The sequence below is a fragment of the Rattus norvegicus genome, chromosome 5 (assembly GCF_021556685.1).
Source record: "Rattus norvegicus strain SHRSP/BbbUtx chromosome 5, alternate assembly SHRSP_T2T, whole genome shotgun sequence".
NCBI lineage: Eukaryota > Metazoa > Chordata > Mammalia > Rodentia > Muridae > Rattus > Rattus norvegicus.
In genome coordinates this window covers 2,877,353-2,904,670 of record NC_141538.1, presented here as the reverse complement: position 1 = coordinate 2,904,670, position 27,318 = coordinate 2,877,353, and the positions used below count along the sequence as shown (strand labels likewise).

Here is a 27,318-nt window from a genome sequence, read left to right as displayed (position 1 = left end):
TCCAAATTAACAAAATCAGAAATGAAAAGGGAGACATAACTACAGATTCAGAGAAAATTCAAAAAATCATCAGATCTTACTATAAAAGCCTATATTCAACAAAACTTGAAACTCTTCAGGAAATGGACAATTTCCTAGACAGATACCAGGTACCTAAGTTAAATCAGAAACAGATAAACCAGTTAAACAACCCCATAACTCCTAAGGAAATAGAAGCAGTCCTTAAAGGTCTCCCAAAAGATCCCAGGTCCAGATGGGTTTAGTGCAGAATTTTATCAGACCTTCATAGAAGACCTCATATCAATATTATCCAAACTATTCCACAAAATTGAAACAGATGGAGCACTACCGAATTCGTTCTATGAAGCCACAATTACTCTTATATCTAAACCACACAACGACAACAAAGAAAGAGAACTTCAGACCAATTTCCCTTATGAATATCGACGTAAAAATACTCTATAAAATTCTGGCAAACCGAATCCAAGAGCACATCAAAACAATCATCCACCATGATCAAGTAGGCTTCATCCCAGGTATGCAGGGTTGGTTTAATATACGGAAAAATATCAATGTGATCCATTATATAAACAAACTGAAAGAACAAAACCACATGATCGTTTCATTAGATGCTGAGAAAGCATTTGACAAAATTCAACACCCCTTCATGATAAAAGTACTGGAAAGAATAGGAATTCAAGGCCCATACCTAAACATAGTAAAAGCCATATAGAACAAACCAGTTGCTAACATTAAAATAATGGAGAGAAACTTGAAGCATTCCCACTAAAATCAGGTACTAGACAAGGCTGCCCACTCTCTCCCTACTTATTCAATATAGTTCTTGAAGTTCTAGCCAGAGCAATCAGACAACAAAAGGAGATCAAAGGGATACAGATCGGAAAAGAAGAGGTCAAAATATCACTATTTGCAGATGACATGATAGTATATTTAAGTGATCCCAAAAGTTCCACCAGAGAACTACTAACACTGATAAGCAACTTCAGCAAAGTGGCTGGATATAAAATTAACTCAAATAAATCAGTAGCCTTCCTCTACACAAAAGAGAAAGAAGCCGAGAAAGAAATTAGGGAAACGACACCCTCCAAAATAGACCCAAATAATATAAAGTACCTCGGTGTGACTTTAACCAAGCAAGTAAAAGATCTGTACAATAAGAACTTCAAGACACTGAAGAAAGAAATTGAAGAAGACCTCAGAAAATGGAAAGATCTCCCATGCTCATGGATTGGCAGGATTAATATAGTAAAAATGGACATTTTACCAAAAGCGATCTACAGATTCAATGCAATCCCCATCAAAATACCAATCCAGTTCTTCAAAGAGTTAGACAGAACAATCCTCAAATTCATCTGGAATAACAAATAACCCAGGATAGCTAAAACTATCCTCAACAATAAAAGGACTTCAGGGGGAATCACTATCCCTGAACTCAAGCAGTATTACAGAGCAATATTAATAAAAACTGCATGGTATTGGTACAGAGACAGACAGATAGACCAATGGAACATAATTGAAGACCCAGAAATGAACCCACACACCTATGGTCACTTGAATTTTGACAAAGGAGCCAAAACCATCCAATGGAAAAAAGATAGCATTTTCAGCAAATGGTGCTGGTTCAACTGGAGGTCAATATGTAGAAGAATGCAGATCGATCCATGCTTATCACCCTGTACAAAGCTTAAGTCCAAGTGGATCAAGGACCTCCATATCAAACCAGACACACTCAAACTAATACAAGAAAAACTAGGGACTCATCTGGAACACATGGGCACTGGAAAAAATTTCCTGAACAAAACACCAATGGCTTATGCTCTAAGATCAAGAATTGACAAATGGGATCTCATAAAACTGCAAAGCTTCTGTAAGGCAAAGGACACTGTGGTTAGGACAAAACGGCAACCAACAGATTGGGAAAAGATCTTTACCAATCCTACAACAGATAGAGGCCTTATATCCAAAATATACAAAGAACTCAAGAAGTTAGACCGCAGGGAGACAAATAACCCTATTAAAAAATGGGGTTCAGAGCTAAACAAACAATTCACAGCTGAGGAATGCCGAATGGCTGAGAAACACCTAAGAAATGTTCAACATCTTTATTCATAAGGGAAATGCAAATCAAAACACCCTTAGATTTCACCTCACACCAGTGAGAATGGCTAAGATCAAAAACTCAGGTGACAGCAGATGCTGGCAAGGATGCAGAGAAAGAGGAACACTCCTCCATTGTTGGTGGCATTGCAGACTGGTACAACCATTCTGGAAATCAGTCTGGAGGTTCCTCAGAAAATTGGACATTGAACTGCGTGAGGATCCAGCTATCCCTCTCTTGGGCATATACCCAATAGATGCCCCAACATATAAAAAAGGCACGTGCTCCACTATGTTCATAGCAGCCTTATTTATAATAGCCCAAAGCTGGAAAGAACCCAGATGCCCTTCAACAGAGGAATGGATACAGAAAATGTGGTACTTCTACACAATGGAATATTACTCAGCTATCAAATACAACGACTTTATGAAATTCGTAGGCAAATGGTTGGAACTGGAAAATATCATCCTGAGTGAGCTAACCCAATCACAGAAAGACATACATGGTATGCACTCATTGATAAGTGGCTTTTAGCCCAAATGCTTGAATTACCCTAGATGCCTAGAACAAATGAAACTCAAGACCGATGATCAAAATGTGAATATTTCACGCCTTCATTAAAAGGGGAACAAGAATACCCTTGGCAGGGAATAGAGATGCAAAGATTAAAACAGAGACTGAAGAAACACCCATTCAGAGCCTGCCCCACATGTTGCCCATACATATACAGCCACCCAATTAGACAAGATGGATGAAGCAAAGAAGTGCAGACTGACAGGAGCCGGATGTAGATCGCTCCTGAGAGACACAGCCAGAATACAGCAAATACAGAGGCGAATGCCATCAGCAAACCACTGAACTGAGAATAGGTCCCCCGTTGAAGGAATCAGAGAAAGAACTGGAAGAGCTTGAAGGGGATTGAAACACCATATGTACAACAATGCCAAGCAACCAGAGCTTCCAGGTACTAAGCCATTACCTAAAGACTATACATGGACTGACCCTGGACTCTGACCTTATAGGTAGCAATGAATATCCTAGTAAGAGCACCAGTGGAAGGGGAAGCTCTGGGTACTGCTAAGACTGAACCCCCAGTGAACTAGGCTGTTGGGGGGAGGGCGGCAATGTGGGGAGGGTTGGGAGGGGAACACCCATAAGGAAGGAGAGTGGGGAGGTGGATGTTTGCCCGGAAACCGGGAAAGGGAATAACACTTGAAATGTATATAAGAAATACTTAAGTTAATGAATAAAATAAAATAAAATAAAGATAAAAAAGAAGAGCAGTATGTGTTATCATAAAGCTAGGTTCTTCTATTTAAAGATTCTACCACATAAAGAGGAAACATATATTCAGACATATTTATGCCATACTTTACACAGAAGATAAATCGAAAGGCAAGAAATACGTGTATGTAAACTTATCTTTGGGTCCAATATAGTTTTTAATATCAAATATAATCTAGAAATAGATTAAAGATAGTTTTTACCTTAGGGCCAAGGAATATTTGTTGAGACCAAATTGGGATTATCTAAGGATCCAGCTTGCCACTATCCTTGGACATGAGGATAAAGGACCCTGTTTATTCCTAACATCCTACCTGTATAATTATGACAAATTACACATGAAATATCTTTTTTCCTTTTCCTGTTCTTATGCCAAAATATCTGAAAAAGACTACTTAACAAATAAATGGCTTATTTGAGATTAGATTTCATGATACAGTGCACAGGAGAAGTAATAATATACAGCTAGTACCTACCCTCTATTGTCAGCAAAAGGTGAATATTGATGTTCCTATACATAGGTGACATCTTTCCCCATTAATCAATTAAATTCAGAACCCACATTACAGATATTACCTGAAGTTTGTCTCCTAGGTGATTTTAGATCCTGTCAAGTTGACATCAAAATTAATCACCGTGATGAGTATAAATACCCATGAAAAGAATAAAATAAGAATTTGTTCTTCCAGTATTAAGACCATGCTGCAGATAGACGTGTTTCTTAAAATAAATTCTTTTCTAAAACCAAAAAAGTCCTGAAAGCTCAAACCTTTTATGCCTTCCAACTTTTCTAAAAACATACAAGATTAAACTATCATATTTTAAGTAAATTTTTATTGCAATACAGTGATACTTTCTCCATGTTACTTGATAAACCCTAATTTTTTTCTATTTTGCTGAGTGTAGTTTTTTTTTTTTTTATTAACTTGAGTATTTCTTATATACATTTCGAGTGTTATTCCCTTTCCCGGTTTCCGGGCAAACATCCCCCTCCCCCCTCCCCTTCCTTATGGGTGTTCCCCTCCCAACCCTCCCCCCATTGCTGCCCTCCCCCCATAGACTAGTTCACTGGGGGTTCAGTCTTAGCAGGATCCAGGGCTTCCCCTTCCACTGGTGCTCTTACTAGGATATTCATTGCTACCTATGGGGTCAGAGACCAGGGTCAGTCCATGTATAGTATTTAGGTAGTGGCTTAGTCCCTGGAAGCTCTGGTTGCTTGGCATTGTTGTACTTTTGGGGTCTCGAGCCCCTTCAAGCTCTTCCACTTCTTTCTCTGATTCCTTCAATAGGGGACCTATTCTCAGTTCAGTGGTTTGCTGCTGGCATTCGCCTCTGTATTTGCTGTATTCTGGCTTTGTCTCTCAGGAGCGATCTACATCCGGCTCCTGTCAGTCTGCACTTCTTTGTTTCATCCATCTTGTCTAATTGGGTGGCTGTATATGTATGGGCAACATGTGGGGCAGGCTCTGAATGGGTGTTCCTTCAGTCTCTGTTTTAATCTTTGCCTCTCCCTTCCCTGCCAAGGGTATTCTTTTTCCTCATTTAAAGAAGGAGTGAAGCATTCACATTTTGATCATCCGTCTTGAGTTTCGTTTGTTCTAGGGATCTAGGGTAATTCAAGCATTTGGGCTAATAGCCACTTATCAATGAGTGCATACCATGTATGTCTTTCTGTGATTTGGTTAGCTCACTCAGGATGATATTTTCCAGTTCCAACCATTTGCCTACGAATTTCATAAACTCGTTGTTTTTGATAGCTGAGTAATATTCCATTGTGTAGATGTACCACATTTTCTGTATCCATTCCTCTGTTGAAGGGCATCTGGGTTCTTTCCAGTTTCTGGCTATTATAAATAAGGCTGCGATGAACATAGTGGAGCACGTGTCTCTTTTATATGTTGAGGCATCTTTTGGGTATATGCCCAAGAGAGGTATAGCTGGATCCTCAGGCAGTTCAATGTCCAATTTTCTGAGGAACCTCCAGACTGATTTCCAGAATGGTTTTACCAGTCTGCAATCCCACCAACAATGGAGGAGTGTTCCTCTTTCTCCACATCCTCGCCAGCATCTGCTGTCACCTGAGTTTTTGATCTTAGCCAATCGCACTGGTGTGAGGTGAAATCTCAGGGTTGTTTTGATTTGCATTTCCCTTATGACTAAAGATGTTGAACATTTCTTTAGGTGTTTCTCAGCCATTCGGCTTTCCTCAGCTGTGAATTGTTTGTTTAGCTCTGAACCCCATTTTTTAATAGGGTTATTTGACTCCCTGCGGTCTAACTTCTTGAGTTCTTTGTATATTTTGGATATAAGGCCTCTATCTGTTGTAGGATTGGTAAAGATCTTTTCCCAATCTGTTGGTTGCCGTTTTGTCCTAACCACCGTGTCCTTTGCCTTACAGAAGCTTTGCAGTTTTATGAGATCCCATTTGTCGATTCTTGATCTTAGAGCATGAGCCATTGGTGTTTTGTTCAGGAAATTTTTTCCAGTGCCCATGTGTTCCAGATGCTTCCCTAGTTTTTCTTCTATTAGTTTGAGTGTGTCTGGTTTGATGTGGAGGTCCTTGATCCACTTAGTTTTTTTATTATCCACTGTTATTTGTAGAAATTTAGTGTTTACTTAGTGTGCATTCCTTTTGGTATAGGTGACTGTAGAAACTTGAGGTTGCCATACAAAGTCTTCTTCATTTCTTTCCTACCTTATTTGTTATTTATCTATTTAAAGTTTTACTTCTTTAATTAAAAAATAAAATTACAGAAAACACATTTTGGTTATATTTTTCTTCTCATTGAAATCTACACAAATACTCCAAACCTATCTACAAATCTGTGTTTATGCTTTTTCTAGAACTCAGTCTTTCCCTTTTTTAAGATTATAAAGCCTACATAAAAATCAACTAAAAATAAACACAAAAGTAATAAGACAAAATAATACCCAAACAAACAAAATAAGTCAAGGTATACACAGAGACACACAAAGAATTGTAGAGTCAACAATGTGCTGCCCAACACTCCAGGGCATGTTTTTTTTTTCCTTTCTAGTGAGTGAAGTTGTTATACCATGATACTCCTTTGGAGAAAATTGGTTTTCAGTTTTTCAGCAAGTTTCAATCACCAAGAGCTTCTTGCCTGGGGATGAGACTTTGTATATATGTTTCCTTCTCAGTGCTAGCTTTTTAATCTGGTTTGAGCTTGCATAGAACTTGTGCACGCTGTCAGAGTTCCTATGACTTCATATGTTTATCTGTATGATTGTGTTTTGAAAATACGGTTTCTTTGAAGTCATCACCTACCTCTGGCTCTTTCATTCTTTTTGCCTCCTCTTCCATACAGATGCCTGATATTTTAGGTAAGGGGTATGATAAATAAAATCTCACTTATGATAGAGAGCTCAAAATTCCATCACTATCCGAACTCTATATTAGTTCCCTTCAACTGAAAGAAAGCTTCTCTTACGAAGGCAGAACATGCCACAGATCTACACCTATAACAACAGTACATTATCAGGAGCCATTTATTTTATTGCTATGTTCCTTTAGAATAATAAAATTATTGCTTTTCTCTAAATGTATGTGAAAATACACACACAAACACACTCATATATATACATACATATATATATATATATATATATATATATATATATATATATACATATATATATATACAGGTTTGTGGCTACTTTATCAGCGTCAGAGTGGGGCTCAAATACAATGTAAAAGAAAAGAGGTTGTTTATTCACACATTTATACCACTATTAAGTGAGTACATTTTTTAACCAACTGACTGTTATAGATTATAGGGCTTATATCTAAATATTTTTCCCTTCCAGCATCATAAACACTAGTCAATAGGAATGAAACATTTATCTGGGCTCTGGCTCTACTTCTCCATGTTTGACATTGTATGTTATCCTCAGCACTATACATTTATTATCATGTTATAGAGAGTAAATAATACCCAGAAGAATGGCCTGTGATGGGAGGGGTGATCTATGGTATCGTCTTTCATCAATCATTTAACAATATGTAAGGCATTCCGGCCGAACGTTTTACATGTTGACATATGATATCTATTTAGAACTTCATCTTTGATGACTCCATCTATCTTCCTTTCATATAATGTGTGTGTGTGTGTGTGTGTGTGTGTGTGTGTGTGTGTGTGTAGCTTAGGAAGGTTCTACAGTGGTAGTGTCCCAAATGTATATTCAAGGGGTGTTTATAGCTACTTGTCTGTCACAGTATTCCATATAATACCCTACCACCTCATCCCTGTCCCCCTTTAATCCTCTTATTAAGGTTCCTCTTTATCTCCTCTAAATATCTTCTTCTTGAGATAAGTTTTCATAACAGAGGCTGTATCTTGAAAGTTGGTTAAACTGACTATTCCTAGCACACAAGAGCTATTTCTGCTTAACTTCCTTATTTTCTCACTGGTAGAATTAGAAATTTTTTAGTTGTCCTCCTTTTTACACTGCATACTGCTTGACTACTTTCTTTTGTGAACTTGAAACAAACTAGGGTCATTTGGGAAGAGGAATCTTCAACTGAAAAAAAATGTGCCCATTGCCAACTTTGGCAGGATCTTCATTCTTGTCAGTTTTTCATAAGGCACAGAAGGAGAAGAGCATTGGGAGAGGATACGACTTTTCCTTACAAGAAACAGGGATAAGACTTTGTCTTATGAGATATTTAGGGTTGCTGTGTAATAATAAAAAAAATTACTTATCTAGACTAAATTACCTTGCTACTGTAGCTGAACTGCCTAGAAACTGCAAGTTTCTGGCACTTAACACCTCTTCCTAAAACAGCAAGGGATTAAGTAAGTAGACTTTGTGCTATCTCAGCAGGAACTGCACAGATCGAACTTTCCACCAGCTAGTCAGTAGTTACAGTAAAAGGGGGGTACTTTGAGAAGTGATTATAATATTTATTACTAAGTTGTAAAACATTTCTTATGAAAGCTATCTAAGGGGAAAAGCAGAAAGATCCTGAATGGGAAAAGGGAAAAATTCTCTTTCGCATCTTTTTGTCCTAAGTACTTATACAACTTTCAGAATACATGATCACATGTTAAAAATTTCATCACATATTCACACATGAAAGCAAATCATAAATGACATAGAAGTTTACAACTGAGAGTGTTTACATGCATAGCCATTAGGAGTAATTATCTAGTTAAACATCCACCACCTGTCACATCTTTACAGGTTCATGGAGAGTTGAAAACCATAACTAAGCTAGTAGTGAAGTTTTGTATAGATTTACCCAGACGATATTTTATCTTCTTTTACCTATCATATATTGTTAGTTCCCTTTCCGTGACCTTAGTTAATTGTATTGACAATCTCTTGGAATGTGTTCTGAGTAATAGAATGTATGGTTACTGTCTTAGAATCAATTACTTGGTGACACATGGGAGACTGACAGAATTCTCATTGCAATTTTGACTATCAGAAAGGGATCTACTAGCAGTACTACTATTAAGAGAGCTTAATAATCACTGATATTTCAGTAATTCTTCTAGGATCATCCTTAAGAATTAAGAAGCCATCTATTTGTCTATATAGCATCACTGCAAGAGTACATCTTCATAGATCTGCAGCTATCTGCTGAAAAGGGTTGGGCTAGTACCTAATGATTGCTATATATGTTTAACATAACAAGAAACATATACTAATATCAGGAAACTTTCCTAAAATGAATTCTCTTGGGCTTTGCCTATAAAGCAAAACTGTTGCAGATTATAATCTGAAGCATATCTCCTACTATGGCTTCTGACAAAAATGTTCCAAAAAGACTGGTTCCTGGCCCTTTTCCTTGTAAAGAATGAGTATTGGAGTTAGGAATATTGTGGGGCCTCACCTTGACAGTTTGTTTTGGGTTGTAGAAGATAGCAGGCTGAGAATGCCATGGATAACAAACAATTAAGCAGTGTTTCTTCGTGTTGAACTAGCAAAATTTCTGACTTTTTAGTTTATTTTTCCATAGGAAACTTTGTAACCATGTCAGTTAGAGAAATGCTTGTTGGCTGCTTAAGCCTTAGCTGTGTAGATACAGTATGTCTAAACTTCTATTTCTGCTTGAACTTACTATTTCCAGAAGCCCAAATCATGTCATGATACAAAAAAAAAAAAAAGAAATGAATTAACAATTTGAAGTAACATTTTAAATCAGTTGGAAACATTCTAAATTATGATTATCAAAACACATTGATTTCTGTTTAGGAGGAGACATTTGAAATTATGAAAAGTAAATAGCAATTGCCACATTCTAAAAGCTCTTAGTCGACATGGGGTAGGTTTTATTATCAGACCTTAGAAATTTCAAATCCTGACTGTAAATATAATTTACCAAGTTTACAGAGAGTGAAAACAGCAGTCTTCAGAATTACTCAGAAGTGATGATAAGAGATAACCTAGTGTGCGAAAGAATTTGCTGCAGAAAGAAGAGAATTCAAGTTTCTGTGCCCACACTTTAAAACAGTCATGGTTGTATACAGCTATAACCCCAGTGCTATGATGACAGGCAAAGAATTTCTGGAGCTTGTGCACAGCAAGATAGCATCAGCATAAGTGAAAGGCTTTGAATTGGGAAAATTGTGTAGAAAGTTATAAAAGAGGATACTATTTACTTTCTCTGTCTTCTGCTTGAACACATAGGCATGAAGACATAGACAGAAAGACAGACAGACAGACAGACACACACACACACACACACACACATGCACAAACGCACACCATATCACACACACTAATTCTTGGTGGTAGTGTACTGAGGAATATTAAATTAAAAATTTATAACCTTGAACTCATGAAAATGTCCACTTGACCTTTATAATTGCCATTGATCATGAATACTATTTTGTGAACCATGAATCCACATATGTAAAATAAATCAGTTGTCAGAATAAAGAAAGGACATGACATATTAATATTAGAAAATTTAAAAAAACATTAGTTTATTATTTTTTGGGGGGTGTGTGTGTGTGTCCTGCATGTGTGTGTGTTCACATAGGTCTTCTGATTCCACAGCATGTTTATAGGCCGGATGGCCAATTTAAGTAATGGGTCATTATCTATGGATTCCTATGTTTAAAGTGAGGTTGTTAAGCTTGTTCTTCAAGTCCTTTTTCCCTCTTGCTGGCCCAACATAATTGTCAAAATTTAAATGAATTTCTTATAAGCAATTGATGAAGGTTATTTACTCATCATGAAGTTAGAAGTTCATATTGAAGCTCAGCAAGCCTCTGGAGTGACAATTCCATTTTATGTCAGCATAGGAGACTTGGCTATCATTTGATAAGGGCTTATGACTAGTTATATTAATATTCATAGAATGACCAAATTGTTTGATCCTTGAAGAAGTTACCATTAAATTGGAAGACAAAGAACAAGAGCCAAATAAGTCCAGCAGCTACTGAGATGCAGTCACTGACTGAGCTGAGTCTGAGCAAACATCAAAGAAACAGTGAGCTGTACTGTAGCCTAAGTAACGATACAAGCAAAAGCACTAAAATTCCTTGAATGAGGCATATAGGTATGGGAAAAGCACTTCAACCTGAGACTTCACTTGACTTAGGCTGCATAAAAATCTACCTTCCAGAAATATACCTAACAATGAAGTTGCTCACCTCATCTCACCTGCATGAAGCTGTATACATATCAAACAATGGACTAAGACTCCCTGCACATAACATTGTTTATGAACTTCTCTTTCATGATCAACTTCCATTCAAAAGTATTCAGGAGCATATCCACATACTGGAGGGAGAAATCTGTTTCAACTGGCCTGAGACAGTTTAGAATATACACTCAGTAAGTTGTATTGAATCCTCTGGAACAACTTTCAAGGGAAACATCCTGTTTAATGTCATATACCTAGTGATAATGAATATGCATTTGATTAAATCAAATGCATCATGGAAACTGATGTTCACAGTTAATTAAGGCTTGCCTAATCAAAAAAAGTCAATCCAAACAGAAATATCCACACTGAACTCTGAGTAAACAATTCCTCCTTCTCGAGAGGTCCACAAATTAAAGCTACACTGAATACCAGTGTTTCTCACTTTGTTTTTGAATAAAGTTTCTTTGTCACCTTGCTCTCTGTGACTTCTTGTAATAAGATGAAAACATCCTGGAAATACCTCACCTAGAGAGTAACCTCAGATAAAACTGATAAGCATCTTCTTCAAATAATGACACGAATTATGGAAGCTCCAAAAGAATTCTCCTGTAACTTTCTTGTAAGAACTTCTAAGAATGACACAAGCCATGTCTAATCTCATGCCTATTCAATGAAATCAGAAGTTATAAAAAAATTCATCCTAGTGTTGTTTTTTGTACCAATTTCAACTTTAAGATATTAAGTACAATCACATCGGAATTCCTTTTTTCTCAGAAGTTTTGATAATGTCACCTACAATTAAGCAAGAGGAGAATCCTTAATGAATTTCTCTAAAATACATTTGCATGACAGATAAAATATTACCTCTAGAATGAGAATATTAGAAAAATGCTTGTTTCTGTGTTACTGCATTGAAAATGTAATTTATACCCCTTTGTCATTTTCATAATGCAGATGTTCATAGTATACATATTAGATTATGTGGACTATTAATAATAATAAAAGTTTCTAACAATAATTGAAGAACAGAGCCAGTACTTTTAGACCATAATGCTTCTGTCACCTTTAATGTATATAGTTTTTGCTATAGGGGCACAATGATTTCTACATATGAAAGTCTAAATGCTCTACAGCTCATGCTTTCTGGTTTCAAGAAGTGAAAACTTCAGTAATAGCTTTTAACTTCAAAATCAAAATGAAAACAAAATGCATGAACAGAAAGAACAGAAGGAAAATAAAAGAAGGGAAGGAAGAAAGCATGGAAGGAAGGAACGAAGGAAGAAACAAAGGAAGGAAGTAAGCAAGGGAACAAGAAGAAACAGGAAGAGATTTGGTAAGTTGCTATTTTGACAGGCTACATGCCAGTATGGAAGACACCCTTGGATTAGTTCCAAAACTGTACAAGATCAGGCATGGTTGTTCGCATCTATAATTTTTTTTTTATTAACTTGAGTATTTCTTATATACATTTCAAGTGTTATTCCCTTTCCCGGTTTCCGGGCAAACATCCCCCTCCCACCTCCCCTTCCTTATGGGTGTTCCCCTCCCAACCCTCCCCCCATTGCCGGCCTCCCCCCATAGTCTAGTTCACTGGGGGTTCAGTCTTAGCAGGACCCAGGGCTTCCCCTTCCACTGGTGCTCTTACTAGGATATTCATTGCTACCTATGGGGTCAGAGTCCAGGGTCAGTCCATGTATAGTATTTAGGTAGTGGCTTAATCCCTGGAAGCTCTGGTTGCTTGGCATTGTTGTACTTTTGGGGTCTCAAGCCCCTTCAAGCTCTTCCAGTTCTTTCTCTGATTCCTTCAACGGGGGACCTATTCTCAGTTCAGTGGTTTGCTGATGGCATTCGCCTCTGTATTTGCTGTATTCTGGCTGTGTCTCTCAGGAGCGATCTACATCCGGCTCCTGTCAGTCTGCACTTCTTTGCTTCATCCATCTTGTCTAATTGGGTGGCTGTATATGTATGGGCCACATGTGGGGCAGGCTCTGAATGGGTGTTCCTTCAGTCTCTGTTTTAATCTTTGCATCTCCCTTCCCTGCCAAGGGTATTCTTTTTCCTCATTTAAAGAAGGAGTGAAGCATTCACATTTTGATCATCCGTCTTGAGTTTCGTTTGTTCTAGGGATCTAGGGTAATTCAAGCATTTGGGCTAAAAGCCACTTATCAATGAGTGCATACCATGTATGTCTTTCTGTGATTGGGTTAGCTCACTCAGGATGATATTTTCCAGTTCCAACCATTTGCCTACGAATTTCATAAACTCGTTGTTTTTGATAGCTGAGTAATATTCCATTGTGTAGATGTACCACATTTTCTGTATCCATTCCTCTGTTGAATGGCATCTGGGTTCTTTCCATTTTCTGGCTATTATAAATAAGGCTGCGATTAACATAGTGGAGCACATGTCTCTTTTATATGTTGAGGCATATTTTGGGTATATACCCAAGAGAGGTATAGCTGGATCCTCAGGCAGTTCAATGTCCAATTTTCTGAGGAACCTCCAGACTGATTTCCAGAATGGTTTTACCAGTCTGCAATCCCACCAACAATGGAGGAGTGTTCCTCTTTCTCCACATCCTTGCCAGCATCTGCTGTCACCTGAGTTTTTGATCTTAGCCATTCTCACTGGTGTGAGGTGAAATCTCAGGGTTGTTTTGATTTGCATTTCCCTTATGACTAAAGATGTTGAACATTTCTTTAGGTGTTTCCCAGCCATTCGGCATTCCTCAGCTGTGAATTCTTTGTTTAGCTCTGAACCCCATTTTTTAATAGGGTTATTTGTTTCCCTGGGGTAAACTTCTTGAGTTCTTTGTATATTTTGGATATAAGGCCTCTATTTCTTCTAGGATTGGTAAAGATCTTTTCCCAATCTGTTGGTTGCCGTTTTGTCCTAACCACCGTGTCCTTTGCCTTACAGAAGCTTTGCAGTTTTATGAGATCCCATTTGTCGATTCTTGATCTTAGAGCATAAGCCATTGGTGTTTTGTTCAGGAAATTTTTTTCCAGTGCCCATGTGTTCCAGATGCTTCCCTAGTTTATCTTCTATTAGTTTGAGTGTGTCTCGTTTGATGTGGAGGTCCTTGATCCACTTGGACTTAAGCTTTGTACAGGGTGATAAGGATGGATCGATCTGCAATCTTCTACATGTTGTCCTCCAGTTGAACCAGCACCATTTGCTGAAAATGCTATCTTTTTTCCATTGGATGGTTTTGGCTCCTTTGTCAAAAATCAAGTGACCATAGGTGTGTGGGTTCATTTCTGGGTCTTCAATTCTATTCCATTGGTCTATCTGTCTGTCTCTGTACCAATACCATGCAGTTTTTATCACTATTGCTCTGTAATACTGCTTGAGTTCAGGGATAGTGATTCCCCCTGAAGTCCTTTTATTGTTGAGGATAGCTTTAGCTATCCTGGGTTTTTTGTTATTCCAGATGAATTTGCAAATTGTTCTGTCTAACTCTTTGAAGAATTGGATTGGTATTTTATTGGGGATTGCATTGAATCTATAGATTGCTTTTGGTAAAATGGCCATTTTTACTATATTAATCCTGCCAATCCATGAGCATGGGAGATCTTTCCATTTTCTGAGGTCTTCTTCAATTTCTTTCCTCAGGGTCTTGAAGTTCTTATTGTACAGATCTTTTACTTGCTTGGTTAAAGTCACACCGAGGTACTTTATATTATTTGGGTCTATTATGAAGGGTGTCGTTTCCCTAATTTCTTTCTCGGCTTCTTTCTCTTTTGTATAGAGGAAGGCAACTGATTTATTTGAGTTAATTTTATACCCAGCCACTTTGCTGAAGTTGTTTATCAGCTTTAGTAGTTCTCTGGTGGAACTTTTGGGATCACTTAAATATACTATCATGTCATCTGCAAATAGTGATATTTTGACCTCTTCTTTTCCCATCTGTATCCCCTTGACCTCCTTTTGTTGTCTGATTGCTCTGGCTAGAACTTCAAGAACTATATTGAATAAGTAGGGAGAGAGTGGGCAGCCTTGTCTACTCCCTGATTTTAGTGAAATTGCTTCAAGTTTCTCTCCATTTAGTTTAATGTTAGCAACTGGTTTGCTGTATATGGCTTTTACTATGTTTAGGTATCGGCCTTGAATTCCTATTCTTTCCAGGACTTTTATCATGAAGGGGTGTTGAATTTTGTCAAATGCTTTCTCAGCATCTAATGAAATGATCATGTGGTTTTGTTCTTTCAGTTTGTTTATATAATGGATCACATTGATGGTTTTCCTTATATTAAACCATCCCTGCATGCCTGGGATGAAGCCTACTTGATCATGGTGGATGATTGTTTTGGTGTGCTCTTGGATTCGGTTTGCCAGAATATAATTGAGTATTTTTGCGTCGATATTCATAAGGGAAATTGGTCTGAAGTTCTCTATCTTTGTTGTGTCTTTGTGTGGTTTAGGTATAAGAGTAATTGTGGCTTCGTAGAAGGAATTCGGTAGTGCTCCATCTGTTTCAATTTTGTGGAATAGTTTGGACAATATTGGTATGAGGTCTTCTATGAAGGTTTGATAGAATTCTGCACTAAACCCGTCTGGTCCTGGGCTCTTTTTGGTTGGGAAACCTTTAATGACTGCTTCTATTTCCTTAGGAGTTATGGGGTTGTTTAACTGGTTTATCTGTTCCTGATTTAACTTCGATACCTGGTATCTGTCTAGGAAATTGTCCATTTCCTGAAGATTTTCAAGTTTTGTTGAATATAGGTTTTTATAGTAAGATCTGATGATTTTTTGAATTTCCTCTGAATCTGTTGTTATGTCTCCCTTTTCATTTCTGATTTTGTTAATTTGGACGCACTCTCTGTGTCCTCTCGTTAGTCTGGCTAAGGGTTTATCTATCTTGTTGATTTTCTCAAAGAACCAACTTTTGGTTCTGTTGATTCTTTCTATGTTCCTTTTTGTTTCTACTTGGTTGATTTCAGCTCTGAGTTTGATTATTTCCTGCCTTCTACTCCTCCTGGGTGTATTTGCTTCTTTTTGTTCTAGAGCTTTTAGGTGTGCTGTCAAGCTGCTGACATATGCTCTTTCCTGTTTCTTTCTGCAGGCACTCGGCGCTATGAGTTTTCCTCTTAGCACAGCTTTCATTGTGTCCCATAAGTTTGGGTATGTTGTATCTTAATTTTCATTAAATTTTAAAAAGTTTTTAATTTCTTTCTTTATTTCTTCCTTGACCAGGTTATCATTGAGTAGAGCATTGTTCAATTTCCACGTATATGTGGGCATTCTTCCCTTATTGTTATTGAAGACCAGTTTTAGTCCGTGGTGGTCTGATAGCACGCATGGGATTATTTCTATCTTTCTGTACCTGTTGAGGCCCGTTTTTTGACCAATTATATGGTCAATTATGGAGAAAGTACCATGAGGAGCTGAGAAGAAGGCATATCCTTTTGCTTTAGGATAGAATGTTCTATAAATATCCGTTAAGTCCATTTGGCTCATGACTTCTCTTAGTCTGTCGACATCACTGTTTAATTTCTGTTTCCATGATCTGTCCATTGATGAGAGTGGGGTGTTGAAACCTCCCACTATTATTGTGTGAGGTGCAATGCGTGTTTTGAGCTTTAGTAAGGTTTCTTTTACGTATGTAGGTGCCCTTATATTTGGGGCATAGATATTTAGGATTGAGAGTTCATCTTGGTCGATTTTTTCTTTGATGAATATGAAGTGTCCTTCCTTATCTTTTTTGATGACTTTTAGTTGGAAATTGATTTTATTTGATATTAGAATGGCTACTCCAGGTTGCTTCTTTTGACCATTTGCTTGGAAAGTTGTTTTCCAGCCTTTCACTCTGAGGTAGTCTTTGTCTTTGTCTCTGAGGTGTGTTTCCTGCAGGCAGCAGAATGCAGGGTCCTCGTTGCGTATCCAGTTTGTTAATCTATGTCTTTTTATTGGGGAGTTGAGGCCATTGATATTGAGATATATTAAGGAATAGTGATTATTGCTTCCCGTTATATTCATATTTGGATGTGAGGTTATGTTTGTGTGCTTTCATTCTCTTTGTTTTGTTGCCAAGACGACTAGTTTCTTGCTTCTTCTAGGGTATAGCTTGCCTCCTTATGTTGGGCTTTACCATTTATTATCCTTTGTAGTGCTGGATTTGTAGAAAGATATTGTGTAAATTTGGTTTTGTCATGGAATATCTTGGCTTCTCCATCAATGTTAATTGAGAGTTTTGCTGGATACAGTAACCTTGGCTGGCATTTGTGTTCTCTTAGGGTCTGTATGACATCAGTCCAGGATCTTCTGGCCTTCATAGTTTCTGGCGAGAAGTCTGGTGTGATTCTGATAGGTCTCCCTTTATATGTTACTTGACCTTTTCCCTTACTGCTTTTAATATTCTTTCTTTATTTTGTGTGTTTGGTGTTTTGACAATTATGTGACGGGAGGTGTTTCTTTTCTGTTCCAATCTATTTGGAGTTCTGTAGGCTTCTTGTATGTCTATGGGTATCTCTTTTTTTAGGTAAGGGAAGTTTTCTTCTATGATTTTGTTGAAGATATTTACTGGTCCTTTGAGCTGGGAGTCTTCACTCTCTTCTATACCTATTATCCTTAGGTTTGATCTTCTCATTGAGTCCTGGATTTCCTGAATGTTTTGGACCAGTAGCTTTTTCCGCTTTACATTATCTTTGACAGTTGAGTCAATGATTTCTATGGAATCTTCTGCTCCTGAGATTCTCTCCTCCATCTCTTGTATTCTGTTGGTGAAGCTTGTATATACAGCTCCTTGTCTCTTCTTTTGGTTTTCTATATCCAGGGTTGTTTCCATGTGTTCTTTCTTGATTGCTTCTATTTCCATTTTTAATTCCTTCAACTGTTAGATTGTGTTTTCCTGGAATTCTTTCAGGGATTTTTGTGTCTCCTCTCTATGGGCTTCTACTTGTTTATTTATGTTTTCCTGGAATTCTTTCAGGGATTTTTGCGATTCTTTCAGGCATTTTTGCGATTCCTTCCTGTAGGCTTCTACTTATTCTCTAAGGGAGTTCTTCACGTCTTTCTTGAAGTCCTCCAGCATCATGATCAAAAATGATTTTGAAACTAGATCTTGCTTTTCTGGTGAGTTTGGATATTCCATGTTTGTTTTGATGGGAGAATTGGGCTCCGATGTTGCCATGTAGTCTTGGTTTCTGTTGCTTGGGTTCCTATGCTTGCCTCTCGCCATCAGATTATCTCTAGTGTTACTTTGTTCTGCTATTTCTGACAGTGGCTAGACTGTCCTATAAGCCTGTGTGTCAGGAGTGCTGTAGACCTGTTTTCCTCTCTTTCAGTCAGTTATGGGGACAGAGTGTTCTGCTTTCGGGCGTGTAGTTTTTCCTCTCTACAGGTCTTCAGCTGTTCCTGTGGGCCTGTGTCTTGAGTTCACCAGGCAGCTTTCTTGCAGCAGAAAATTTGGTCTTACCTGTGGTCCCGAGGCTCAAGTTCGCTCGTGGGGTGCTGCCCATGGGCTCTCTGCTGCGGCAGCAACCAGGAAGACCTGTGCCGCCCCTTCCGGGAGCTTCAGTGCACCAGGGTTCCAGATGGTCTTTGGCTTTTTCCTCTGGCGTCCGAGATGTGTGTGCAGAGAGCAGTCTCTTCTGGTTTCCCAGGCTTGTCTGCCTCTCTGAAGATTCAGCTCTCCCTCCCACGGGATTTGGGTGCAGAGAACTGTTTATCCGGTCTGTTTCCTTCAGGTTCTGGCGGTGTCTCAGGCAGGGGTCCTGCTGCTCCTGGGCCCTCCCCCACGGGAGCCCAGAGGCCTTATACAGTTTCCTCTTGGGCCAGGGATGTGGGCAGCGGTGAGCAGTGTTGGTGGTCTCTTCCGCTCTGCAGCCTCAGGAGTGCCCACCTGACCAGGCGGTTGGGTCTCTCTCTCACAGGGTCTGGGGGCAGAGAGCTGCTGCGGGCCGGGATCCGCGGGTGTGGGACTTCCGGTAAACACAGAACGTGCCCGGTCCTAGAGGAATTCTGCTTCCCTGTGTCCCAAGCTCACCAGGCAGCTTTCTTGCAGCAGAAAAGTTGGTCTTACCTGTGGTCCCGGGGCTCAAGTTCGCTCGTGGGGTGCTGCCCTCGGGCTCTCTGCTGCGGCAGCAACCAGGAAGACCTGTGCCGCCCCTTCTGGGAGCTTCAGTGCACCAGGGTTCCAGACGGTCTTTGGCTTTTTCCTCTGGCGTCCGAGATGTGTGTGCAGAGAGCAGTCTCTTCTGGTTTCCCAGGCTTGTCTGCCTCTCTGAAGGTTCAGCTCTCCCTCCCACGGGATTTGGGTGTAGAGAACTGTTTATCCGGTCTGTTTCCTTCAGGTTCTGGTGGTGTCTCAGTCAGGGGTCCTGCCGCTCCTGGGCCCTCCCCCACTGGAGCCCAGAGGCCTTATACAGTTTCATCTTGGGCCAGGGATGTGGGCAGGGGTGAGCAGTGTTGGTGGTCTCTTCCGCTCTGCAGCCTCAGGAGTGCCCACCTGACCAGGCGGTTGGGTCTCTCTCTCACAGGGTCTGGGGGCAGAGAGCTGCTGCGGGCCGGGATCCGCGGGTGTGGGACTTCCGGTAAACACAGAACGTGCCCGGTCCTAGAGGAATTCTGCTTCCCTGTGTCCCAAGCTCACCAGGCAGCTTTCTTGCAGCAGAAAAGTTGGTCTTACCTGTGGTCCCGGGGCTCAAGTTCGCTCGTGGGGTGCTGCCCACGGGCTCTCTGCAGCGGCAGCAACCAGGAAGACCTGTGCCGCCCCTTCCGGGACTCGCATCTATAATTTATTGGTGAATATCAGACATTCAAAGACATCATTGGATATATAGTGAGCTTCAGGCAAGTCTGGGGTTTATGAGACCCTGCGGTAAAAAGAGATAGAAAGGGAAGGAGCTAGGGACCTAGGGGTAGAGGAAGAAAGGAAGGACTGACTTCGAGCCATAGCGACTCAAGATGGCAGCCACCACAGGCTCGGGAGTAAAAGTCCTTTGAGATTTCCGACTGTTGGAAGGGCTGGAAGAAGGCCAGAAAAGAGTAGGCGACAGCACAGTTAGCTAGGGTCTGGAGGAAGATGAGGACATGACACTCACAAGATGGACAGGCATGATAATTGGGCCTCCACGAACAATTTATGAAAACCGAATATGCAGCCTTACGATAGAGTGTGGGCCACTCTAGTATCCAGAAGCATCCCAGTGTGTGAGAATTGTAACAAGAGTCAATATGAACGGCGTGAGCAGTTCCAATGGAGTGGTGGATCCACGATCCATGGCAGTGCTTGCAAAGTGACAGAATTCCCACAGCATCAAAGCCATCCTGCAGGAACTGAGGTGCTTGATGATGTCAAAAGAGAACATGAAGCTGCCACAGCCACCAGAAGGACAGTGTTGCAGCCAATAGTCACCAAGGCCCGGCTTCCCTTCCCCATCCAACACAAGTCTTCATTTTCCACAGTAGTGAATTTTCTAGATCCATCTGTAGACCTCAAAATACTGGAGAGGAAGCCCCACTTAGACTTCATCCTGAGACACTGCTCTGATACTAACTTCTTGTCCATTTGAAATACCTAAGTTGTGCTGTGTAACATCATCTGTCGAGTATAACCACTGTCTGCCTGGTTGAACTTATGGGATCAATAAGGTGTGTTGAAATCAGTTTCCTTTGGGAGCAGTAAGCACAGCTAATGCAACTGTGGACAGACACTTCTCATACAATCACCTGCTGCTGGCACTTGGCCTGGGTACGCCTTTGCCTGGCCCACCTCTCTGATTTGAGAGTGAGCAAAGGGAGTCTTTCTCTTTCCCTGAGGGTGTGCTATCAATTCCATTACCGTTTCCAAACAGCTGGGTGTGAGTCTAACTAAGGTTTTCTTCAGTCATTTGCCATGAGCCAGTGCACTGAAAGGACAGCAAGGGATATTCACACTGAAATCATCACTCACTGATTTCAGGCAGAAAATTTGCCCCCCCCCCCCCACAAAGAGGCACTGCCTGGCTCAGCACTGAAGCAAAGCATGCTAGGGCAGCAGCAGTATTTCCCTGACAGACCTTCAGGGACATGCATATTCTCCAGCCCCACTCCATCCCCTCTTAGCTAGCTCCTGTCCATCCCTCCCCCTCCCCCCACATACAGGGAGTAGGCCTCCTGTGTGTGTGTGGTGGGGGGGGAGATGGAAATATCTCTTGAGAGTTCGGGTCTCCCAAACAAATATTTAAGTAGAAACTTCATTTATTTCCTTTATTTCATTGAGCATACAGTGGAAGAGGGAAAAGGAACAAGGAAACTAGGCCAACTGGTAGAGCTCCGTTCATTTTGTTTCAAAAAGGAAAAGTCAAAGAAACAACACTACCTGGTTTTCATGAAAGGAACAGAATGGTAAAAGTTGAAACATCGGCTCGCCACGTAATACTTTGGCTTTTAATAAAAGGGCCAACAGATCTACCTCCTATTTGGTAAAAAAGAGAATAAAAACCCACAAAAACGTTCTGTCAGCCAACTTCCCTTTAAACCTCTGTTAAACAGGAAGACTGGTTTTTTTTAAACATCATTTTAAATATTTAAATATGTATTTGTGTGTCTCTGTGTGTGTGAGTGCCTGTGTGTGTATGTGTGTCTGTTTGTCTGTCTGTCTGTCTATCTGTCTGTCAGTGTCTTCTGTATGGAGAGGATGTGCTGTAGTACTCAGGGCAGTGTGGTCCAGGGCCCATGGGTGATGCCACACCGCCTCCCCAGTCACCTTCCCTGCAGGGCCTTCCCAGAGGTCCCATAGCCGGTTTTGGCCCACCACCACGGTGGAAGGGCGCCCAGCGGAGACCAGTCACCTACTGGGGGTGGGGGGCGATCACTCACCAAACCTACCCCGGATCCCACCCAGGTGCCCCACTGCATCCCGCGCCCGCCGCCAGAGTGCCCGCCAACCCCCCCACCACCGTTGGGAGGAGCGGGGATGGCGACAGTGGGACGCGTGGAAGAGGAAGAAAGTCACGCGGGTGGAGGGGTCGGGAGGAACAGAGAGCGGGAAAGATCCACTGGGATCACTGACAGAGGGGCTGGGGATTTAGCTCAGTGGTAGAGCGCTTACCTAGGAAGCGCAAGGCCCTGGGTTCGGTCCCCAGCTCCGAAAAAAAAGAACCAAAAAAAAAAAAAAAAAAAAAAAAAGGGGATCACTGACAGAGCCAAATGCGCGCCGCCGGTTGAATCCTCAGGGCGGACTGCGCTGGCCCTACCCGTTTACCTCTTAATGATTTCATGCCCTCTTGAACTCTCTCTTCAAAGTTCTTTTCAACTTTTCCTTACTGTACTAGTTGGCTATTGGTCTCCTGCCGGTATTTAGCCTTAAATGGAGTTTACCACCCGCTTTGGGCTGCATTCCCAAGCAACCCGACTCTGGGAAGACCCGGGCCTGGCCCGCCTGTGTCCGCTACCGGCCTCACACCATCCATGGGCTGGGCCTCGATCCGAAGGACTTGGGCCCCCCACGAGCGGCGGCGGGGAGTGGGTCTTCCGTACGCCACATTTCCTGCGCCATGGCTCTTCCCTGTTCAGTTGCCATTACTGAGGGAATCCTGGTTAGTTTCTTTTCCTCCGCTGACTAATAAGCTTAAATTCAGCGGGTCATCAAGTCTGATCTGAGGTCACAGTCGAGAGGGGAAGGAGGAAAGGAGGGCGCGCGCGCTGCCTAGGGCGGACAGATGGAGAGGAGAGCGAGAGGGTGCCGGGGTCCCAGGCCGGGGCCTGCGGCCTCTCTACCCTGGCCAGCTCCCACATCCCAGGGTCAAGTCGCGTCAGCTCTTGGACGCTGCGGTGTCCCGCTGGCTGGCACCCGAACGGTCGGCCCCCATCAGAGGAAGGGGGGAGGAGAGGTACCTGAGACAGGCCCTGTGGGTGCAGTATGGTCCCCACCCGGCTGACACTTGCAGGTCGCTCTCTCTACGTGCACTGGCGGGTGCATGGTGGCGGTGGACGCACCGACCCAGTGGGAAGGGCCCGCCTCCCACCAGACCGGAGGCACGATGACCGACCCCGGGGACACGGCCCCTCTCGCGCCCAGGCACCCGACCAGCCCACACCGACACGTCCACACGGTGAGGAGAGCGGGCGAGGACAGGAGCGGGAGCAGCAGAGCGAGCAGGAAGGAGCCACGAGGAGGGTGGCCGGCGCGCGGCGCCAGTGGATGCGGAGGATGAGGCCCGCCCAGAACCACGACGACCGCCGGACACCGCCCACGTCTGTACTTCGGGAAACAGAGGACCTAGGGGAGAGGCCCTTCGAGCAGAGTCCTAGCCGCGCGACGCGCCCATCCCCACACCCCTCCACCCTCGCAGCGGCAGCGAAACTGCAGGGGGGGCGGCAATTGATCCTCAAGTGACTCTCAGACAGGTGTAGTCCAGGGAGGAACCGGGGGCCTCAAGTGTGTTCATAGTGTCCATGATCAATGTGTCCTGCAATTCCCATTAATTCTTGCAGCTAGCTGCGTTCTTCATCGACGCACAAGCCAAGTGATCCACCGCTAAGAGTTGTATCTGGATCTGGGGTGTGAGAGGACTCGTATGGGTGCTAACAAGGGCACAAGCTCCCCCGCCCACCCCTGCTGCACCGGAAGAGAGGGGCCAATGGCGAGGCGGTTCCACCTCAGGCCGGCCAGTGGGAAACTAAAGGATACATGTGAAAAGAAAAAAAGACAGGGTCGGGAACGGAAAGGCAGGACACACGGGACTTGGGACGCCTCGAACCCAGCACCCGGCGGCATCGTACAAGGGAGGCGAGGTTGGCGGCAGTGGAGGCGGAGGCGGGCACACGGGCACACGGAGGTGTGGATAGAGGCAGAGGAGGGAGGGAGAGAGAGAGAACAGAGGAGGTCCCTTGATGGACCAGACCCGAAACCCTCCCCCGCACCGCTCAGTAACAATCCCCGCTTTTCCCCCCCCGAAAAGCTCACTTGGCCGGCCGGCTGTGGCACAGGCCGCAATGGCGACCAGGACCCGGAGACGCGCCTCCCGGTGAGAGGAGTGACTCACACAGGCCCAAGAAAGGACCAGACACTCCCTCGGCCTTCTACATTAATGATCCTTCCACCGGTTCACCTACAGAAACTTTGTTACATCTTTTACTTCCTCTAGATAATCAAGTTCGACCATCTTCTCAGCCCTCCAACAGGGCCATGGGCTGATCAGGCCTCACTAAACTATCCAATCAGTAGTAGGGAAGGGCGGTTTGTACAAGGGGCAGGGACTTAATCAACGCAAGCTTATGACACACACTTACTGGGAATTCCTCTTTCATGGGGAATAATTGTAATCCCCATCTCCATCATGAATGCGGTTCAATGGGTTACCCACGCCTGCAGGTGTAGGGTAGGCACATGCTGAGCCAGTCAGTGTGGCCCGCATGCAGCCCAGGACATCTAAGGGCATCACAGACCTGTTATTGCTCAATCTCAGGAGGCTGAACACCACTTGTACCTCTAAGAAGTTGGGGGAGGCCGACCTCTCGGGCGTCTCATAACTAGTTAGCATGCCAGAGTCTTCTTCCTTATCAGAATTAACCAGACATATCGCTCCACCAACTAAGAACAGCCATGAACCACCACCCACGGAATCAAGAAAGAGCTATCAATCTGTCAATCCTGTCTGTGTCCGGTCTGGGTGAGGATTCCTGTGTTGAGTCAAATTAAGCTGCAGGCTCCACTCCTGGTGGTGCCTTTCTGTCAATTCCCTTAAGTTTCAGCTTTGCAACCATACTCCCCCGGAACCCAAAGACTTTGGTTTCCCAGAAGATGCTTGACTATCATGGGAATAACGCTGCTGCATCACCAGTTGCCATTTGTTTAGTTATGTACCCCCATTTGTTTTTCTTTTGCTTTCTCCATTTCTCTTTCTCTTTCTTTCACTGGGGGAGGGGATTTTTTTTAATTCACATTTTAAATATGATTTTCCTGATTTGCCCTCTAGAAACCGGCTATTCTTTCCCCTCATGCCTCCTGTTCTGAGGTCAGTTCCTCACTCACCCACTCACTCCTTCCAACCTGCCCATTCTGACAGTTCCCTACACTGGGGCATCAAGCCTTGACAGGACCAAGGGCATTTGCTCCCATTGGTGCCTGAAAAAGATATCCTCTGCTTCATATGCAGATGGAGCCATAGACTCATCCTTGTGTATTCTTGGGATGGTTGTTTAGTCCATGGAAGATCGAGGGCAGGGGTTTGGTTGGTTGATATTGTTCTTCTTATGGGGTGGCAAACCCCTTCAACTACTTCAGTTCTTTCTGTAACTTCTCTTTTTGGAACCTTGTTGGCAGTTCAATGCTTGACTGCAAGCATTCTCTCTCCCTTCTTCCCTCCCTCTCTTCTTCCCTCCCTCCTCACACCGCTCTATGTTTGTATGTTTGTGTGTTTGTGTGTCTCTTTATATGTGTGTGTCTGTCTGTCTGTCTGTATGTCTTTCTTAGTGAATGTCACTTTTCTTTTCTTAGATAAAGTGATGAGATAAGAGTCTTACCCAAGCTATGCAAATAAGTCCTTTAGGCTGAGGCCAGAGTATTTTTTCCCTCTGTTCTACTATTTATAGACCTAATACTAGGAGCCTCTAGCCTCCATGTAATCCAACCTTCAAAGCTGACTGATTCAATATGGTTTCTCTTGGCATATTCATGAGTTGTTCTGCTTGGACTCATATTAACTTGGACAATGTGTTACAATCTTCTGGATCCTTCTAATTCTCCAGCTTTTTCTGTTTCCCCCAGTGAATAGTTTGTTCTCTTAGAACCAGAATCTGTAAAAACATGTCCAGAAAACTTCCGTAAACACATGCCACACACCACAACTTCTCTTTCTTGCTCTACTTCTCTCTGTCTTTCTTTTGTCTATTTTTGTCTCTCTTTCTCTACTCTTGTGCATTCTCTTATTCCTAAGCTGTTCTTATGTGAATTGGGCATATTTTATCTGTGATACATTCTGTCACTTTTTTCTTTGAATTACTACTTTATCTGGCCCTCAATTATATGACACTTTCAAACATGACTACTTCCTTATATAAACTAACCTTACAATGTACAATCATTTTGCTAATATTTATCTACCTAGTTCTTACCTGGACCTATTGGTTGTAAAGAATTAACCTTTCAGGATGCCTATATTTATGGCAGAATCTTTCTGACCTTTCATATATGATGTCCTGTGTCTCAAAGATGAGGGTATTAGAATAAAATTATTCTACACATTTTCTAGAAGGTCGAAAGATTCAACTTAAGTCTTATTTTATGATACCATTAGAACCCATCAGTCCAAAACACAAAATCACTAAAACAAATCCTAGTTGCATCAGGTAGGGTGGGAAGATATCCCAATGATTAAGCAGGCAGGAAATGTTAGAGAGACAAGGGAAGAAGATTGTTTATTGGTCTATATTTATGGCTTGCTCAGCCTGTGTTTTTATAAAAGCTAGAACAATAAACCCAGGAGTGGGACAACCTACAGTGAGCTGGGCCCACCAACAAAATTATTGATCAAGAAAGTGCCCACAGGCTTTTTCATTGGACAATCTTATGAAGAGTTTTTTCTCAGTTAAGATTTCTTCTTCCAAGTTATCTCTAGTTTTATATCACATTGATAAAAAACCTTCTTATATAGTTTGTAGGTGAGAGTTTGTGGGTGTATATCTCTAAGCTTATGTATTGAAGTGATATCATTAAAATTTTTACAAAAGAATGGCTAATAAAAACCTTTGTGTGTGTGTTTCTTTAATCCAACAGGCTTTTGCCCGATTCTCAGTATCATGTCAGTGCGGGCATTGGGCACCGACAGTGTATGTCAGTGAAATTATGTGTGTATATGTGGTTCTGCATGCCCACAGATATTATATGTATCATAATAGGGTATTAAAGAGGACAATGACTTAATCTAAAGAAATGCTTTAGATTGTAGCACACACCAGCAAGAAAACATTCCTTTTTTGGCATGGGGTAGCAATTGGGCTTGCAACAATAAATTATAAAATATACTAGGAAGAGTGAAATAGTTCAGTAGGTAAAGATATTTGTTGCCAAGGCATTTACCCTTGGTTTGGTCCTTGGGAAATACACAATGGAAGGAGGAAATGAATGCCATAAATTGTACTCCGTCATCCACATGTGTGCAATCACATGCAGAAACAAGCAAATACTCAACTAAAAGAATCAGAAAATTAGAATTCTATAAATATAGGACTTAAAATATATGCATAAATTAAAGTAAGGAAATAGGTTGACATGAGATATGGTAAGAATTCTGTAAAGCTGATACATACCCAGACTTAGAGAAAGTATCCCTATACATATGTGTGTTCCGTTTCACCCCTTTCT

General features: G+C 41.8%; 1 non-coding gene and 1 pseudogene across 1 annotated transcript; both read right to left on the bottom strand.

Annotated features, from left to right (window-relative positions):
• Positions 1-23,346: 23,346 nt before the first annotated feature.
• Positions 23,347-23,499, bottom strand: LOC148005563 (5.8S ribosomal RNA). The gene has a single exon (XR_015621523.1). It is a non-coding gene; the product is annotated as a 5.8S ribosomal RNA (ribosomal RNA).
• Positions 23,500-24,041: 542 nt separating this feature from the next.
• On the bottom strand, positions 24,042-24,943 carry LOC148005562 (18S ribosomal RNA; annotated as a pseudogene; the record flags this gene model as incomplete).
• Between the last annotated feature and the right edge of the window lie 2,375 nt (positions 24,944-27,318).